General features: G+C 36.3%; 1 pseudogene; it reads right to left on the bottom strand.

Moving 5' to 3' along the window:
• Nucleotides 1-1,438: 1,438 nt before the first annotated feature.
• On the bottom strand, nucleotides 1,439-7,525 carry LOC111818817 (annotated as a pseudogene).
• Nucleotides 7,526-7,848: the final 323 nt, after the last annotated feature.

Genomic DNA, 7,848 nt, shown 5'->3' with positions numbered 1-7,848 from the left:
AAAAAAAAGAAAACATTTGCATACCCCAAATATGACACTAAATTTTATTTTGTTGGTTTTATTGCTTCAACAATAAAAAATGACATCAAAATGTCATGTACAATATGTTAAACAATTTCTGGCTCCTCCAGCTCCTAAAACCTCCTTACTATGCCTAATGAAGAATTTCTTGAAGTACAATCTTCAAATTATTTGTTTTGGCAATTCACTCACCCATTTTCTCTGAATGATGATCCCTCTGTGAGGGTGAGCTGGACATGCTGCTGCTGGGATGGGAGGAAGTTGAACTTCCAGGGTGCTGATTTTCTTCCAGAGAGGGAGCAGGAGAAGGACTTTCTAAGATCCGCTCCTAACACATAAGGAAACAGAAAAGATAATGCCATCTGTTTGACAGTTTTCCATAAAATTTAAAATCTTTATGTCTCAGCCTGGCAGTGTACATATACAAAGTATACAGGCTTTACATGTCTTTAGACAAAAACCAACTTTTGGTTCCCATCAAATTAATGGGATATTGTGAGTATTAAATGAAAGAAGGCAAAAGACCCAGAGCCACGCTGGGCATGTGGAGAAAGTTCAAGAAAAGTGAATTTCCATTTCATTTCATAGAAAATTCATACATCATTATAAACTTATATGTTTGGAGCCACAGAGATAGCACATTGATCTATATGCCTGGTTAGTCAAATGCAAAGACCTGGGTTTGATCTCTGGTATGATATGCAGTGCTAGTCCTGCGCTGGGAGTGCCAAGTGAGTCACCAATAGTGAGACCCTGTACCAAAAGCAAAAAATTAAAAAATAAACATATATATTTACTGAAGGTTATTCTTATTGTAAGTGTCTAGATTGATGTAAAGTTCCTGCTAAATTCATGAACAATGATACTAGTACCTGATCAGAATAATAGTTCTTCAAAATGTAAAACTTAATATTATCTTGAGGAAAACACTCACAAATTGTGACAACTACTATATGTTTACCTTCTCTGCACAGACAAAAGGTAGATAAATTGTATATGTCTAATCTATCAGACCTTAGAAAGCTGTGTTAAGCTCTACCAACATAATGTTTGAGAATAGTCATGGAAACACAATTATTTTTTGCAAAAGAAACCTTTACTTGCATAATAACAAACATGAGTTAAGTAAGAAGCATGTGAAAACCGGATTAAGGTGAAAAATTTGGGAGTAAGAAGAGAAGAACGAGTTAAGGAGAAAGAGCAGAGGCTTTCTTCTAGCCACAAACATGCTCAGCTGTTGGGATCTGGACTCTGCTCTCTTTTCATGCTCCCCTGGGACTTGCTTTTCTTGGTTCATACTCCCAGAGCTAGCCCCATTTCCTCATCTCACTAGCCCAAAGTGCTCTTTCCTTCAAACCTGATGGAGCAGTGATACTTTGTACCCAATATATACTTGGCAGAAAGTACTCAGAAGCTGTTACTTGGAAGGTTTGCAACTCTTAGTGATTTTGACACAATTGGACTATCAGGAATGGCCACTTCTTCCACCAGAGGCCTCTGGCTTCTCTAGTAAGGAATTTTCTGGTCAATTGGTATAAGAATGGCCTGGCTTTTCTCGCAAGCTTGTGTCTCCGTAGACATGCTCCTAAAAGTGTAAGGTGCTGCTGCAGGAGGGGGAGTCAATTGAATTTTCAAATATGTGACCTGTGGCTCAAGCAGAGGATGAGTATTCTTCACATTCCCACTTCTTGCTGTTGGATTTAAGAAAAGAGCAAACCTCATGGGTTCCCTGGGATCCATATGTAACACACAGAGTGAGGTGCCATCTCCATTCATCCTCAAAGCTATCCTGCTTTGTTCATAAAAACAGATGGGAGCAGTACAATACTAATAGCATGAGTACAACTCTGCAACAGCCCCTGGCTTGAGTTCCCAGGCAGCTTTTCTGTCTGGAACATGAATTGCCATTCTTATCACTTCTTGAGGAATTTCTTTTCAATTCTTACACTGGAGACATTTGAAGAAATGATTTGCTGATGGCTGCTATGTGGACCATGGTTAGGGACACAGCAACCGGTATTTTCCAAGTGTATAATTATCTATTCACCAAGATAATTATATAATTATCTATAACGCCAAATCCAGTTGTTGTGGTGCATGCCTATAATCCAAGTGCTGCGGAAGCTGAAACAGGAGGATCACTATGAGTCCAAGCTGCATAGTGAGACCCTGTACCAAATACAAAAAATTAAAAATTAAAAACTGAACATATATATTTACTGAAGGTTATTCTTATTGTAAGTGTCTAGATTGATGTAAAGTTCCTGCTGAATTCATGAACAGTGATACTAGTGCCTGATTAGAATAATAGTTTCTGAATACTGTGATATATAGCGTGACTACAACAAGTGCTCTGTATGTTCTCAACACTGGATTGGATAGATTTTTACAACATAAGACTCAGCTTTCCTTTTCTACTCTCTCTTGTCAGATGTCCTGAGTTGGACAATGTTTTATACAAAGTGATTTGTATTCTCTAAACAATTATGAAAGGCATCCTTTTCCTTGGCCACAATGCAGATGGACGTTTCTAATACATTGATCCTTCAGGCAATTGATGACAGCTCCCTTTTACTTGCACACAAAAAAAGACCTTCCTAAAAGTTCAAGCTGCTTCCTTTTTTAATGTTTTCAGTCAAGTTTCCATGGAAACCTCTGTTGTATTGGCCCCTCTGAGATAGTTTGTTAGATAGGATAAGACAGAGATAATGCAAACTAAGATTGTTTTTCTGAAGAAATTTTCCTGGTCCTGAGTTCCATCCCCAGAAAAAAAAAGAAAGAAAGAAATTTTCCTAATTCTTCAGGATCCCTGTGTTCTTGGAGGCATAGCTGGTAAACAGGCCCTGGAGACAGCTCTTTTTGTCTTACACTCATAGCCTTGGCGGATTTTCTCAATATTTGTTATTCTTTTCTTTTGTAGTCCTCATTCACTGTTGTCTTTCTTGTCTGTATTGAATTCTTCTATGTATGATGGCAGTGTGGTTTTTCTAGCAAGTTTTTTCACTAGATAAATGCTGGGAAGATGACTGCTGAGATTATTAAAAAATAAAGGAAGGTGTTTGGCTTTGTCACCATTGTGAATAGATAATTATACACTTGGAAAGTGCCGGTTGCTGTGTCCCCAACCATTCCTTGAGGTAATAGTGACACAACTGGCTCTAGGTGTCTCCCATACAAAACAGACCAGGCTCACATTGTGTGAGTGGACCCAGGTCCAAGATGCCGACACTGCCTGCTTCATAGGGTGGTCTGTCTACTCAGCTGTGTGAGAGCCTTTGTCTAAAATTTTGTTCATTGTTCTGGCACTGTCAGAGCAAAGGCCTGACAAGAAAGAGAGTTAGCAAATCATGGTCACTGGAACCACAGCAACACATAATTTTTTAACAGACAGTAAATTGTACAAATCCCAATTGTTTAGTGTTCCTTAAAGATTTATAACTTTAAATGAATAATATGAGTAAAATTCAAAATTTTTTAGGCTTTTTTTTTGTTCAGTATCTCACTACACAGCTTGGACTCAAAGTGATCCTCCTGATTTCTGCCTCCCTAGTGCTGGAAATACAGGCATGCACCATCATGCCAGGACTTAAAATTCAAGTACTGTTTGATACTTCTATCGGTATCTTCTATGCCTCAGAAGATTTTCATGTTGTTAAAATTGTTATAAAATATTCAAATTATTCATTATATACATCCAAAATAGATAAATACATCTGAATCATTAGGTTTGATTCATGAAATAGCAAATTTGCTAACTATGTACATAATGCAAAAAAATATTGAGGGAATGGTGACATGCTTTCACAGAAAATGTTTGTTCTATAAAATATTTAATTCATCCATAATACATTTCTTAAATTAAATATCATATCTAATTAGCTATAATTATATCAGTATTCTAATCATAACAGTATGAATTACTTTATTGAATATGTGCTTCTCCATTGATTTTATGAGAAGACTATAATTTATCAATCTTCTATAGAAAAACTGTGTTTGTTTAGTGCAATAGTAATAATTTTAGAGCTAAAAATTACTATTTTGTTTTGTTAGTTAACATTTTCCAATGTCAGCCATTTCAGCAGTCAAAATATCACATCCTACAAAAGATATAAAGTCTACATACATCTTAATTGCTTGAATCTGTGAATAGGTTACATTACATGGCCAAATGGACTTTGTATATATGTCTGAGAACATTGAGATAGAGATATCATTTTGAATCATACTTGTAGACATATTCTGATCCAAATGGTTCTTAGAAGTGGAAGGCAGGCAGAAAAAAGAGTCAGTGATTCATTGTAGGGTTCAAAAATGGAGTAAAATGGCCATAGAGCCAAAAAATGTGGATGGCCTCTAGAAGCTGGAATAAAGCAAGCAAACATATTTCCCACAAATCTACACAAAGGGATGCAGGTTTTCTGGTAAGTTGTTTTTAGCTTTGTGAGACTCCTATCTTAATTCTGACATACAGGAATATAATGGAATGTACCTGTGTGGTTTTGATACCATTAAAAAATGATCAGTTGTATTGTTGTAGTGTAATGTATTAGAACACTATGACATTCAGCAGTGCTCTATATTTATTTTTCAGAGTTGTTTTACATTATTAAAATTTAATTTTCAATAATTTTATTTAAATTAGTAGTCAATTATGAGTATATTAACTATATTAGTAGTAACTAACAATGATTACAAATGTTTGGTACATTTTAAAAATTTCATGGATGTTATCAAGACTTACAATATTTCAAACAGAATATGCAGGAAAATATCTAATTTCAACAATGAACATAAGGCAAGGGCCTAGTAAACAGCTCAGTGTCACAGTGCCTGCCTGGAAAGCACAAGGTCCTAACTATCACTATATTTTCACTTTTGTATGAGACTAGATGTTTGTCAATTTGAAATCCAATCAAAACTATCAAGTTTAAATATGGAATTTCTAAGGTCAGTGAGATAGCTCAGCAGACTAAGTGCCTGCTTAAGCAAGTGCAGGGACGGAGGTTAGATCCCCAGCACCACATGTACTGCTGGCCGCATCCAGGACCATGCTGAGCTAGCTGGGTGTAGTGAAGCACGCCTGTAATCCCAGCGGTGGGGCAGCTGAAAACAGGGGAATCACTATGCATCCAAGCTGTATATAAGACCCTGTACCAAATACATTAAAAACAAATAAATAAATAAATATGCAATCTCTAGATAGTACTTGTGCACATGCACACACATATGCACAAAGATTAATGGAAAATATATATGAGCTTAATTGTTTATCTTGTATTCTGCATGTTTCTAAAGCCAGTGCCATATGGATGATGCCAAGGTCTGCTGCCAGAGGGAGCAGTGTCCTGGCTTCCCTCTCTCATGGCTTTCCTCTTTTTTGGGTGTAGGGTTCAAATGCCTGGATTACTCAAGATAATAATTCAATTCTTAGCACAAACTTGCTATGTTGCCATCATTCTAGAACACAGTCCTCTGGGGCTTTTTCTCAAAGCAATGTCTTTCACTTTTCGATTTTGAGGCTGCAAAGGGTGAAGACTTTCTTCTTCTTGTGATACCTTCAGGCCATCTTTTGTATTCTTGTCCTACTCAGTAATCAAGATTTCCTCTGTTCTAACTTTGCCTTAAACAAAGTTATTGGAGCTGCCTTTCTGACCAAGCACACATTTTAATTCATTCTCTGGACTTTGTGCTCTTGATTCTCAACATAAATCTAGCTAAAGGCCTACAACAGTAGTCATGCCACTATTTAACATTTGATTGCCTTGAAATGTCTTCTGCCAAATTAGTCTGCTGCTTTTAAATTCAGGATCAGACATAGACTCTGGACATGAACAAATTGCAGCAAACTTTCTGCCAAGCTATAACACACATCAACTGCAGTTCATCAGCCAATACAGTCCTTCCTTCTAGCAGGAGCCTCCCAATCCTGTTCTCCATTGTTGTCTGGTCTGAGCTTTGATGAGCATCTTCCAAGCAGAACAGCCTAAAGTGTTTCATCCCTACTCTTTCAGGTTACATTTCTGAACCTTTCCAAACTCTTTCAACAAAACATTCCCAAAGGTATTGATCCATATGGTCAGGTATAGTTAAAGCAAGGACCCCACTATTCGTCCCAAATTTTATCTTATTTGCCTTTCTTTTGTTGCTGGGAGAAAATTCCTAACAGCCAATGTTAAAGGAGGAAAGGTATATTTAGATCACAGTCTATAGAAGATTCAACCCATAATCATCTGGATCCAAGGCTGTATGGTATGGCAGAGGGATAAACATTCATGGCAGCAGAAGACAGTAAAAGCAACATTATCAAAGAGGGATGAGGAAGACTATTCTCTACACTTATACTATACGCAGACTATCTTCCCTAGGGCAAGTATAGCACTAGTATTCCCAAATACAGCACTAGAAAATGAGCCAATCACAAGCTCTATCTGCAACCACCTTCAAAACTTTTGGCCCCATAACTGCATTAGGTTTTGAGGGGACATACAGACACAAATAGCATGTAATCTTGGATGATTTACCTTCAAACATTCTTTGTAATTTTAAAAACCATCTTATGTAAAACAATGAATTAACTTTAAAAAATCATTTAGATAATGCATGTTAAGAGGGACAGTAACAGTGGCCAGGGAGATGGCTCAGTGGAATAAGTGTTTCCCTGGCAAACACAAAGGCCTGAGTTCAATCACGAGTTCTGGAAAAAAAAAACAAAAAAAGAGGGACAGTAACATTTTCCATGAAGCAATATTTCTGTTTTAGGATTTTGTAACATAAACTTTCCAAAATTCAAACAAGACTCAGTGTTTGATATTATTCTCAGAAGGCAGTCCAGAGATCAGACATATTTTAACCATGAAAGCCATATTAGGTGAGTCTGATATCTTATATTAATTTAGAATTATGTGTGTTTAAAAACCGTTGTATGGAACTCAAAGGTTTAATCTCTCCTGAAGTAATGATAGTTATATGAACAATTTCTTTTTTCTTTGCAATAAACAAATCCATTTTTTCAGACCTGTAATCAGTATACATGTATCTAGCTCTTTAACTGCTATATGCTGTGGTTCATTAGATGGCTACTGTTGTGTCTCAGCCTAGCTAAAATTTCACAGAAAATTAATCTATTTTATTACAAATGGGAACACAAGTGATAATGTCTTCACCATTTGCCAAATACAGAGTTAACACTATTTGCAACAAATCAATGAAGACATTTGAAAGGGTAAATTGCAGATCTAAAGCTGCAATCACTTTTACCCATTGCTGACTCCATTTTATGTGCCACTTTTGACTTTACAACTCTATTACTCTGTATTTGATTCACGCCCATCCAAATGAAGCTGCAAGATCTCTAAAACAATGTGGAAGACTTCTCCAGATTCAGAGTAGCAAAAGAAAGATAATTCAATATTTTCAATAACCAATACTTTCTTACACAACTAAATCCATTCTTAACCCCTTCAGTTTGTAAAATAATCTTCAGAAATTCAGATTCTACCATGTACTTATACTTCAAGGTCAGTGTCAAAAAATTGTCACTATGTGAATCATATTAATTGGTACATATATTGCCTTCCTCTACCAATTTCATTTTCTGTTGAACTATCTCACAATGACAAAATGGAATATTCATCACACTAAGTCACTTTCAAGTACATTGCTCCTTCATAAAGAGCAAGAGTAATGCTTAGAAAAATTTAGACATGGTGTGGTGTAAGATTTCATTTATTGGCAGGAAATTATCAACTCTGACCTTCTTCAAGGTCACCTATTTTATCTTAGTGGATTCTTTTATTTCTTTAGAAATATGGTGGTACACAGAAT

The sequence above is a fragment of the Octodon degus genome, unplaced genomic scaffold, assembly GCF_000260255.1.
Source record: "Octodon degus isolate 3935 unplaced genomic scaffold, OctDeg1.0 scaffold00103, whole genome shotgun sequence".
Lineage (NCBI taxonomy): Eukaryota > Metazoa > Chordata > Mammalia > Rodentia > Octodontidae > Octodon > Octodon degus.
This window is presented reverse-complemented; position numbering and strand designations above follow the sequence as displayed.